Raw genomic sequence first — 12,951 nt, 5'->3', positions numbered from 1 at the left:
GTGTCAGAGGCACCCCACTGCTCACTGAATGTTAACTAAATATTATTATTTTCCTGTTATGTTCATGAAACATTGAGATGTTGCATTAAAGGTTTCAGAAAATTGGTTGAAAGACATATTCTCAGGCATCCACAAGCTCCAAACCACCTCACTACTCACACTGGTTATCTCTGGTCAGGGTGTCGCAATATGTCCTCTGTTCCTTTACCTCTTTTATAATGGGTTGCTGGTACTGTTTGACCTTGGATGATGTGACTACAGCTTTTGTGGACATCGAGTTCTGGGCTTCTTCGGTGTTTAACCTGCTCCCCCAGGCTTTTTAAAATGTACTTTAAGCCACTTCACAATATTCTCATCGACTTGGATGTCAGCTTTCATTGTAATGCTGACAATATCCAGCTTTTCATTAAAGTTACTGACCATATTGATGATAATACCATTCCTTCTAATATCATGACCCATGTTAAATCAAGGGTACACGCCAACTGGCTGGGCCTTAATATCACCAAGGCATGGCTAATTTTGGTTCATCTGTGTTGTCTCTGTCCCTGTCCTGTTCCTCTTTTTCTTTTAACCTTGACTCTCCTGTCGTTACACAACGAGGTCAAGTCACTTGGTATCTACTTTGAGTCTCTCTACTTTTGTGCTCAAATGAATCCAATTGTAAGCTCCACTTCCTGTTATATGTACCTATTCAGACACATCCATCCTTATCTCTCCCAAGATCATCTTATCGTAATTGCTTGGGCCATCATATGTTCTAAATTTGATTATTGCAATTCACTTTATGCTGGTTTACCAACATTTTGATATCACAAATTAAACACCTTACAAACTGTGTTAAATCTTAATTTTCAGGCTCAAATTTCCCCTGCACTAAGACAACTGCACTGGATACCTGCTCAAGCTAGCATTACATTCAAAACACTACTTTGATCCGTAAAGGCTAGTATGGTGGGCTCCACTTCATGCTTTATCAACCCGACCTGAACAGGAATTCACACTGATCCTGCTTACTCCCCCGAGGATCAAACTCAATTCAGCAGGTGGTGGAGGTTTCTCAATCCATTGCTCCAGGTTCCAGAATAAACCTCCATTGACTCTTAGAACTGAACCTACATGTATTACATTCAGAGGAGCTCTTAAAACCATTCTCTACCAAACTAACTGAGTGGATACATCTCAACATATGCATTTTTGCTACCCTAGCACATGCTTGCCTTTGGGTCTCAGTGCTTTACAAATAAAAATAACTAGCACGCTCCTCACCCACACTGCCTAAATATACCTCAGATCACGCCATGTGCCTTTGTCAGCAAATTTTTAGAAAAAATATTACGATTTTTTTCTCTCGCATCAATAACATTGTTGGGGTAGTCGTTGTAGGTCCCAACATCGGAAAGAGGTTCACACCACGTAAATTGTACTATGTGTGGTGTGTCTGGGTTAGATGCGATGTTGCAATTTAGGGGCCGATTCATGGAACAAACGTGCGCCGAAAATCTACGCGCAAGCAGGCGCAAGCAGGCGCAAGCAGGCGCAAGCGGAAAAAAAGAGGCGCACGCGCACGCGTGCGATTCATGGAAGTCCCTGCGCGTGTCTTCCTCGGGATGTGCGCCAAACCTGTGCATGGCGCACACGTCAATGCAACATCCCGAAAGACGTGGCGACGTGCACAGTGAAAGCGCACAACCTCTGCGCATACACTAGAAAGTGGGCGGAACACGGGGCGTAACGCGCGGAATGGGGAACAACTCACGAAAACAAGGGCGTAACTGGGGATGTACTGCAGGGAAGCAGACGGAACGCCCACACGCACCCGAACCACACGTATTCATGGAATCGAATAGGGCAAAGCCACGCACAGCGAAAGACACGCACAAGCCCAAACACGTCCGCCACACGAAGGCAGGCGGTAGCGTCCCTGCGCATTACAAAAGTGGCAACATACAGCAATAGTGCCTGTGCGAGCGGGGCACGTGTATTTCGGGGTTGCGCGGGAAGTTACACACGCGATCGGGCCTGGGGGAGCGGGCTACGTGTATTTCAGGGGTTCGCGTGAAGTTTCTCACGCGATCGGGCCTGGGGGAGCGGGCTACGTGTATTTCAGGGGTGCGCGTGAACTTTTTCACCTGATCTGGCCTGGGGGAGCGTGCTACGTGTATTTCAGGGGTGCGCGTGAACTTTTTCACGCGATCGGGCCTGGGGGAGCGTGCTACGTGTATTTCAGGGGTTCGCGTGAACTTTTTCACGCGATCGGGCCTGGGGGAGCGTGCTACGTGTATTTCAGGGGTTCGCTTGAACTTTTTCACGCGATCGGGCCTGGGGGAGCATGCTATGTGTATTTCAGGGGTTCGCGTGAACATTTTCACGCGATCGGGCCTGGGGGAGCGGGCTACGTGTATTTCAGGGGTTCGCGTGAAGTTTCTCACGCGATCGTGCCTGGGGGAGCGGGGTACCACTCACCGTCTGCCTTGCGTGTAGAAGAACGTGTAGCCAACACCCGCTGTGAAGTAATAGCGTGTGAACCCCAACGGATGGAAAACACACGCACCGCACGAAAAGCACGTACAGAACATAAAGGCACGCAGGATCTCCAAGCCCTGCCAGGGCAACGCCCGTGCGCAAAACATCACAGACGCGCTTACGCTGTAAGGGCCTTTGGTCCAATGAAATCGCGTACGCGTGCTGACGCGCTTACGCGCTAAGGGCCTTTCCTCGATTTTCACGCTGACGTGCAGGATTTTCACGTGCCAAATCACTCCGTATCAAGCTGGCCACGCGAAAACACACGGAAGACCACGCTCCTGCCCAGAAGGCCGAATTACTGCCCCCAGTGCCCCGAGCAGCCTCCCACGTGCCATCTGCTGCTGCCTGCCTGCCTGCCTGCCTGCTGCCACCGTGCCCTGCCATTTGGTGCCTGCACATCAGCCATCTGCAGGTGTCCAGTTGCTGTGTCCACCCCTGCTGGAACAGAAGACTCCCGACTCGGATAACATCGCTCCACAGCCCAGCCCCAGGACCCAGTTGCCCACCCACTCCTGCCCCTGGGGTTGCCATGTCGGGCACATCAACATCTGGCACCAGTGGCAACCCCCGGCCAGAGGGGCAGAGGGGCACCAGCTTCACTGCCACCGAAGTTGGTGTCCTGGTGGAGCAAGTCCTGGGGCAGTATGATGCCCTCTTCGGATCGTCCCGCGCCAACAGGGAAGGACGGGAGAGGATCTGGGCCGACTGTGTGGTTGCCATCAACGCGGAGGGGGTGGCAACCCGCACCATCCAGAAGGTCAAGAAGCGCTGGGAGGATTTGAGGTCCAGGACCCTCATGAAGGCCCGGCGCCTCGTGGAGGGGGGCCGGGGCCGCATGAGTTCCATCCAGTTGAGGGTCCTGGAACGCGCACACCCAGCGCTCCACGCCCAGGTCCTTGAGAGGGAGACCCGTCTGGAGTTGAGCGGTAAGTGGCCAAGCATTGCTGTGTGAGACAGGGCATGTTGCAGTGTGCTGGTTGTCTGATACTTGCCTGCATGTGTGACATAGGCCATGTACGCATGTATGTGTGCAGGGACATCATGGGAATGCATGTGCGACCTGTAATGTGTGAACCGCACGGTTGTTGCATGTGTTTGAATGCGACATGGGGAGCCCTGTGCAGATTGCACACATGAGAGCATGGCAGTCTCTGTTCCTGGACATGGGTGGGGGCGAGGGATGGGTGCTGATGCCAGATACATATGTGGTATCCATGTCTGTGTGCCTGACCTGCGTGTCTGTGACTTGTGAGTGCCATGGATGCATGACACATGTCTGTGACAATGTACAGATTCACTGATGCAGCCTAGTCATCCTTGTATGCACTGTGATTGGGGTGTACGGGGCCAGATGGATGTGACTGAGGTGAAGTGTGTGCATGTGATAGGCATGACCCATGATGCATGTGAGTCCCATTACATTGTATGATTCGAGAGTCAATTGGACATGCATTGAAATGTCCATGGCACGCACCATGACTGTCACTGTGTGCGTTTTGCCTGGACTGACACATGTGTTGTGGTGTGACATGATGGAAGTGTACTTTGACAGTGGCACTCATCTGCTATTGCTTCCTGTCTAGGGGACCATTGTACAGTACCCTGATGCTTGTGTTCTATGTCTCCCTCTACGCAGCGGCTAGTGAAGGAGAGGGCGGAGACGGCGCTGTGGAGCAAGGCGGCGGGGATGCCCCCACGGCTGCAGCGGAAGGGGTGGGTGAGCCCCCACAGGGGCCTGCTACGGCGTCAGACGGCGAGGAGCCATCCAGGTTGGTGGTTTCCACAGAGGAGGAGGAGGCCGCCACTGAGGCGCACATGGGGCCTGGTGGGGGCATCCCTGCTGGTGCAAGTGGTGCAGTCCAGGGGCAGGGGCAGGAGGCAGCACAGGTCACCGTGGAGGGGCCTGTGCATGTCGCTGTCCCTGAACCTGTGGGTGCACCACCTTGCACCAGCAGGGATGCCCCGTCCCAGGCCCGTCCGCAGGTAGAGGGGATGTCCATGTCATCTGACTCCCCTCCACCTGCGGACGAGGAGACCCCTGGCCGTGTGGAGAAGGTCCTGATTGGGGTCGCGATGCGCACGGCTGTGAGTCGTGATGCCGTGCGTGCTTCCCAGGAGGAGCACGCACGTCATCACGAAGAGCACCGTGCCGACGTGGCCCAATTGGGATCGGCCATGTTCGGGGGTTTCCTGCATGTGTCGGCCAATCTGGTGGCCCTCTCCTCCTCTGTGGAGATTATACGCCAGTCGTTCTCCTTGCCGTCTTCCGGCCCAGATGCCACCAGGGCCCCCTGTGGACCTGCCCTGACCAATGCAGCCAGCTCGGTGGGGATCCCATCCCTGCCACAGTCGGGAGTCAGAGGTCCAGCAGGGGTGGACAACACAGCAACTGGACCCCAGCAGATGGAGGATGTGACGGCATCATCGGGCAGGGCACGTGCACGACGGCGTCGGTGGTTTCCATCATCCTGGATGCCGTCGTGCTGGCAGAGGCAGTGGCATCGGAGGCAGCAGCAGGCTCGACGTGGGAGGCATCATGGCTCGGGGCCATCAAGATCAGAGGGGCAGGCATCGGCCGGAGGGCAGGAGAACCCTGGGATGGTAGTGTCTTCCGTGTGGGAGCAGTTGGTCCAGCGGATAGGTGCGGAGCGGCAGCGGGCGGAAGAGGAGCGGCTCACCATGGTCAGGGCGGAGTTCTCCATGCGTCGGGCGTTGAGGCGGGCTGAGTGCCTCGAGGAAGCTCGCAGGGAGTTTGAGGTGAACATGGGGTTATCCCTGCAAGACCTCGGGGCCAGGACAGAGTCCCGCCTCCAGGACATCGACATGGAGTTTGATGATGCCCTGGCCGGCAACATCACAGAGTGAGCCGCAGGACTTGCCCGCTGCCATTGTATATAGTTCTTTAGTTAGTTAGTGTTAGGTTTCCTTTATTTTTTGAGATTTTTTTGGACCGCTCGGACAATGGCCACTTTTCTGTATATAGTTTTTTATTAGGTAGTAGTAGGTTTCATTTATAGTGTTGGGCTCATGGACCCTGGAATATTCTTGTGTATAGTTGGATTTTTTAAAATACATTTTTTTGATTCATATTTGTGTTCACCATGAGGGAATGGTTTTTCCTTATTTTTTTTCACCATGATTTTGCTTTGGACAACATTAGTTTTTGGATTCCTTTGTTTTTTGGATTTTTACATTACTTATCGGACATGGACAATTTATTTTGTTATCCCCATTGTTGTATGTTTGATTAGTTTACTTCATTTTCTTCGAGAATACATGTTTTTATAACTTTCTTTTGTGGTATTTTCTCATTGGTTTCATGCATGTCATGATATGGGTTTTGACATTCACTTGCACCCATTGTGTATGTGTGTGTGACGGACATGTGTTCATTTACATACTTGCCATTGGGGTTGTATCATGTAATTGCATTTGCTATGTGGGTGGATGCAATCCTTGGCTGGGTTTTTGTGCTGGGTATGCTGCCCATTACTGCCATGATTGTGTATCGTCAGGACCTGGGGGCAGGGGGACATGGTTGGGGGCCTGCTGGCAGGTGCCCCACAGTGCTGGGGGGTGGGGGTGCAAGGGGACATGAGTGGGACATGAATGGGGGACTGCTGACAGGTGCATCACAGTGCTGGGGGGTGGGGGTGCAAGGGGACATGAGTGGGACATGAGTGGGGGCCTGCTGGCAGGTGCCCCACAGTGCTGGGGGGTGGGGGTGGTGGGGAACATGAGTTGGACATGGGTGGGGGCCTGCTGGCAGGTGCCCCACAGTGCTGGGGGGTGGGGGTGGTGGGGAACATGAGTTGGACATGGGTGGGGGCCTGCTGGCAGGTGCCCCACAGTGCTGGGGGGTGGGGGTGCAAGGGGACATGAGTGGGACATGAGTGGGGGCCTGCCGGCAGGTGCCCTACAGTGCTGGGGGGTGGGGGTGGTGGGGAACATGAGTTGGAAATGGGTGGGGGCCTGCTGGCAGGTGCCCCACAGTGCTGGGGGGTGGGGGTGGTGGGAGACATGAGTTGGACATGGGTGCGGCCTGCTGGCAGGTGCCCCACAGTGCTGGGGGGTGGGGGTGGTGGGAGACATGGGTGGGGGCCTGGTGGAGGCTGCCCCTGGTGACTGGGGGGGTGGGGGTGCTGGGAGACATGGGTGGGGGCCTGGTGGAGGCTGCCCCTGGTGACTGGAGGGGTGGGGGTGGTGGGAGACATGGGTGGGGGCCTGGTGGAGGCTGCCCCTGGTGACTGGGGGTTCGGGGGTGGTGGGAGACATGGGTGGGGGCCTGGTGGTGGGTGCCCCTGCACTGCTGGGGGGTGGGGGTGGTGGGAGACATGGGTGGGGGCCTGGTGGTGGGTGCCCCTGCACTGCTGGGGGGTGGGGGTGGTGGGAGACATGGGTGGGGGCCTGGTGGAGGCTGCCCCTGGTGACTGGGGGGGTGGGGGTGGTGGGAGACATGGGTGGGGGCCTGGTGGTGGGTGCCCCTGCACTGCTGGGGGGTGGGGGTGGTGGGAGACATGGGTGGGGGCCTGGTGGAGGCTGCCCCTGATGAATGGGGGGGTGGGGGTGCTGGGAGACATGGGTGGGGGCCTGGTGGAGGCTGCCCCTGGTGACTGGGGGGGTGGGGGTGCTGGGAGACATGGGTGGGGGCCTGCTGGCAGGTGCCCCGCAATGCTGGGGGTGGGGGTGCAAGGGGACATGAGTTGGTGATCATTGGTGCAAGGAGACATGTGCCTTTGCTGGGGGGCATGCCCATGTTGGGTGGGCTGCCTGCGGGACATGACCAGGGATGCAGGGTAGTCCCCTGTGGTGTGGGCTGCCTGCAGGGGCCGTGGAGGGTGTACAGGGAACACCTGGGAGGACCCACACTGGCAAATCACATGTAGGACTCCCTGGCACCCCTGAAATACACGTACCCTGCTGAAATCGCGTGTAAAACTTCGTGCGCACCCCTGTAATACCCGCACGCAGCCCAATTGCGTGTAAAACTTTGAGCGCACCCCTTTAATACCCGCACGCAGCCCAATCGCGTGTGCAAATGTGCGCGCACCCCTAATACCCGCACGCAGCCCAATCGCGTGTGAAACTTTGCGCGCACCCCTAATACCCGCACGCAGCCCAATCGCGTGTAAAACTTTGCGCGCACCCCTTTAATACCCGCACGCAGCCCAATCGCGTGTGAAAATGTGCGCGCACCCCTAATACCCGCACGCAGCCCAATCGCGTGTGAAACTTTGCGCGCACCCCTAACAATACACGCGCCCAGGCCAATCGCATGTGGAACTTCCCACGCACCCCTGAAATACACACGCCCAGGCCAATCGCGTGTGGAACTTCCCACGCACCCCTGAAATACACGCGCCCAGGCCAATCGCGTGTGGAACTCACGCACCCCTGAAATACACGTAGCCCGCTCCCCCAGGCCCGATCGCGTGAGAAACTTCACGCGAACCCCTGAAATACACGTAGCCCGCTCCCCCGGGCCCGATCGTGTGAGAAACGTCACGCGAACCCCTGAAATACACGTAGCCCGCTTGCCGTGCTGGTACAGGGTTAGCGCAGCCCTTTGCGCTGGATTGGGGATTTTGATGGCTTTTCCCTGCGCGGAAGGCGTTCTTGGGGGCGTAACTGGCGCTGCTGCAAGGTCGCTGCGCCACTGTGCGCCACGGCTGGTTTTGGTGGCTGGAATCCATGAATACGCTGTGCGCGGAAATGGGTTTTGGCGCACGCGGCTGGCGCAGGGATTCGCACGTGCACACTGTGCGCCAGCCGCGTGCGCCACTTGTGCGCTGAATTCTATGAATTACCCCCTAAATATGTGTTCAATTTAGTTAGAAGAATTGAAATGAGTGTTACTTTGTGTTTTAGTTGGATACATTTTAGAGTCGCAGTAGGCAACAGCATGAGTAGCAGTAGCATGGATACAATGTATTATGCAATGTACAGTTTGTAGCACTGGGAAGTATTTAGTGGGGAGCTTTATGCATGCAAGAGAGGAGTTTGTTGATGGGGAAACTAAGATGTGGGAATTCAATAGTGGTTTAGATTGCAGGCACATTTAGTGCATTGGGAAATAGGGTGTTCATTGTAGGTACATGGAGACATTGCAGAATGCAGGTTGTATCTACGTGGAGTCCTAGTAGGCAGAGTATCCCTGGATTTGTAGAAATGTTTTTTGCCCGGTTTGGAGAGCTGGATGACCAAGGTCATGGGAGGGGGTCAGAAGTGAACCGCATATAATAATTTAGCATTTATATAGCGCTACAAACCCTCAGGTATCTGAGCGCTGCTTATTATTACCCACGGTGTGTGGTGCTCATTTATCGACCACGGAAGGATGAAAGGCTGAGTTTGGCCCTGCCAGGATTCAAACCTACATCAGCAGGCTCTGCACGGGTGTCAAAGTAAGCGCTCTACTCGCTGTGCCACTTGACCAGATATGGGCAGGTGTGATACCATCAAAGCCATTTGTTCAATTTTTATGGTCAGAATGATTTCTGAGATGCGAAGTGGAATTTTCCTGGGAGCACAATTACTTGTTTTTGGATGACCAAAAAAGTCTGGTTACATGAGAGCTCATGATTTATTAGCTTTCAGGGGAATATGTAGAATGTACGCCAAAGGCTATGTGATTTGAGATGGCATTCACAAATGGGATTACGTGAAAGATTGCAGGGAAAATAGTATAGGATGCCAGAGGATAAGGGAAGATAAGGTTCTATTACTCAATGATTTCTCTCCCTTTGCCTTGGAGTGTATATGAAAAACCTTGCATAATAACAATCTGAGTTAATGGGTTTCTGTCACATGGTCTGAACCGCTCATCTCTCCTAGTTTTTGCACGATCAGCGGTTAGAAGATGTCAAGGAATATAAATACCTAGGCCTCAATGTAAATACTACTGAGGTGGACACACCTTATTACAAGGAAATCAGACAAAAAATGAAAACAGTCAATGCCCAGGCTACTTTGTTGAATCATAAATATGGAATGTTTTCATGGAAACCTATTATCATGTTTTACTGCCTGAAAGCAGTACCTACAGTAATCTATGGTGCTGAAACGAGATCCTGGAGAGATGATAGGTTTTGGTCTGTGTCAGAGGGTACTTATTGGAAGGCGCTATTGAAGCTTCCTAAATCGGTGTCAATATATCTAATTCGATATGAGCTCCGGTTGACATCTCTCTACACAATGTATATGTGGAACCTCTGCTGCATATATCGCAAATGTCTTATCTCAATAGCAGAAAACTCAATCATGTACATCTTGTCAACATATATTCTAACGATTGAGCACCATGCGATGGCATTGTGGAGGCGAATGGTTCGAGAATTTTTGATAAAAACCGATGTGTCTGATAATATGTTGATCACTAATCCAGTGTAGGCAAAGACAAACATTCTATTATGGGATTGGTGTAACACCTATGACCAATGCATAAATAGTAAACATGGAAATGTGTATAAGGTGGAGATAAAAAAGTTAAGAACAGCTGAATCATATGTAATGACATTCCCGGGTGCAAGACATAGAGACATGTTCTTGAGATTTAGGCTTAACATCTGGCACACGAGGGATGTATTAGCAAAATGGAAACTAATCCCTGAAAAGATGAGTTATTGTAGATTTTGTAAAATTATTGGAGTGAGGTAAACATTATATCACCTAATAGTCATCTGCCCCTCTCTAATCGAGAAAAGAACAGTGTGATTTAGACCTCATTTCGAAGATTACACACTATTGTCGAAGGAATCACTGTGGTGGTATTTATATAATACCAGACTGACCAAAGTCAGAATTGCTATAGTCAACTATCTGTTGGCCTTGAACTTAACTAATGACAACAACTGATTCAATGTTTTATGTGTTTTGAGCATGGTCGATAAGCAATATTGTGTTAAACCAATGCCTTGGTCATGTTAAATGTATTTAACTTTGTTTTCGGTAAAGGGAGTCGGCTGCTGAAACAATGAGAATAAATTGTATTATAAGGGCAAAGAAGGGGGGAAGGAATTTCTAATTTAGTTTTCCTTCTCACTTCTCTCTCTTTCCGTTATCTTTCTGGAGGCTGTATTGTAAATAGAGAGTTGAATTTTTGTTAGTTAGGGTCATTAAGGATTGTTCTTGATTGTTCATGAGTTAAGGGTCGATTTTTAATCGCTGGCCAAGGCTTGGATTATGGTTATGGTTTTCTTCTTTCTTTTTTAAGTTTTAATCTATGTTGTCATTTTGTCAAGGCGGAATTGAATTGATCTGTAATGTTTTAATTTAGTATTTTATTATGTATTTTAAATTGAAAAGTTGATTTATCAACTGTAACAATAAAACAAAAACAAAAAAATAAATAAATAAACTGAGTTGATCATGAATGATAATTGTATCATGTGGAGCATATCATAACTGAGTATGAAATACGATCAAAAGGGATTTTAGATCTAGAGGGGATTAGCCAATGGGGTCTCGGGGGATGACTTTGTAACAAAATATTTGTGGTTATGTAAATTGTCTACCTGCGTATATAAGCTGAAACATTGTTATTATTAAGAGAGAATCGGGTTAGTCTTCAACTCCAAGGAACTGACTATCACCTCCCTGTCATTATCATGCAATAAAAGTGCTTTTTTGACACAGTGTCTTCATTTCTTTGTGCAAGACGCTCTTTTGCTTTGAAATCCAAGAGTCACTTCCTTACAAAACCTTGATTTTAAATGTCAGTTTTTCAAAACTTAAAATCCTTCACTCTTACAATGCTTCATGGGAGTTATCGTTATTATTTGGCTATCGGGGCATCCCAATCTTTCAGAACTTTAAAAAAGTACTAGATGCATTTTCATCAAAGTAATAAACCAACAAAGGGACACACTCCAACTTTCCCTTTCACTTTTAAAACCATCCTGGTAAAAATCCAACCAGCGTGTTAGGCTAGGAGCATGTCTAAACGTGCAGCTTTTCCCAATGCAAAATATAAGAAACACACCTCTACTTCACACTTCCTATCAGGGATGGGCTAGGAGGAGAAGAGGTTGCAAGGGTGAAATGGCCCCGTAGACTGAATGGGTTGTTGCCCCCTTTACCAGAGCTCCAACATTTAAAAAAAAGACAAACTCCTTCAGAATCTAGCCTGCCTCAACGGAACCCAGTGCTGCAATATGAGTGTTCCCCTACATTGTTTTGCTTCCACTGACTTGCTGCTAGCATGTCCAGAATAAATCTGCATTTGGTTTTACCTACCTAGAATACATTTGAGTCATTCATAAAGTGTAACATTGGGTTTTGCTTTCCCTAATCTGTTTTAGACAGACACAAAAAGAGTTTTAGGTTTATACCTGCCCCAAGTTGCTGATAGCTCCTTGAAAAAGTATATGGGGTTTACTTACCTTGAGTTAGCTATGTGCCATCCAAAAATAACTTACTGCTTATCTCCATCTGTGTTTCACTGATCTCAAAAGCACCTGTAATTTGATATTACATTCTTAGGCTTTACTCACTTAGTATAATAGTGTGTTATCACAAAAGTAGTTATAGTTTTTTACTTTACCTAGAATAAGTGTTCCACTATTCACAACACATATACTGCCCAGTTGAGTGATTATGTGATTTGTAGCTGAGCATCACGGTACAACTGGTCGGTTCTACTAAACATTGGTTGTTACTCCCCAACAATAGGTGTGACCTATACTGAATGTGTATGAAAAGGTTTGACTTCCCTAGAACTACTGTTAGGTGTTCCAAATAAGGTTTATGCTTTGGTCTGTGTACCTTCAAGCATAGTGATGTGTTTTTATAAATGTAATTACATATAGGATGATAGTACTTATATACCCCAAGATTGATCTGGCCCTACTGGTATTTAAATAAACCATGTATTTGTACAATACCGGTGGCCTCTCCACTGGGTACCTGATATGCATTACTGTGTTCACTGTGTTCTGAATCTGTGGTAAACTAGGGTTTCCCCCCCTCAGGATTTTCAAACTTAGGTGGCCTCTCCACTGGGTACCTGATATGCATTACGGTGTTCACTGTGTTCCGAATCAGTGGTAAACTAGGGTTTTTCTCCCCCCGCAGGATTTTCAAACTTAGGTGGCCTCTCCACTGGGTACCTGATATGCATTAATGTGTTCACTGTGCTCTGAATTTGTGGTAAACTAGGGCCTGCTGCTCTCTTCCTGCCCGCTCTTGCTTGTCCTACCCCCCCACTCCCTCCTATCCCATGGTGCTCTCTATCTCACCTATCTTTTCTAACTGCTTCTCCATTGACTATCCTGCTCTCCTCACTAAAGCTGGTAGGACAAAGTTTAAAAAGGACATCATGGTCTCCAACCCAGGCCTCCCTATCACTGACACCTACACCAGTGCCTCCTCTAAGGAAACTCTCACTGACATCCTCTTTTTCGTGCCTTCACCTGACCTATGGAC

Source organism: Ambystoma mexicanum, chromosome 5p (assembly GCF_040938575.1).
Source record: "Ambystoma mexicanum isolate Mex_15411 chromosome 5p, UKY_AmexF1_1, whole genome shotgun sequence".
NCBI classification, from domain to species: Eukaryota; Metazoa; Chordata; class Amphibia; order Caudata; family Ambystomatidae; genus Ambystoma; species Ambystoma mexicanum.
This window is presented reverse-complemented; position numbering follows the sequence as displayed.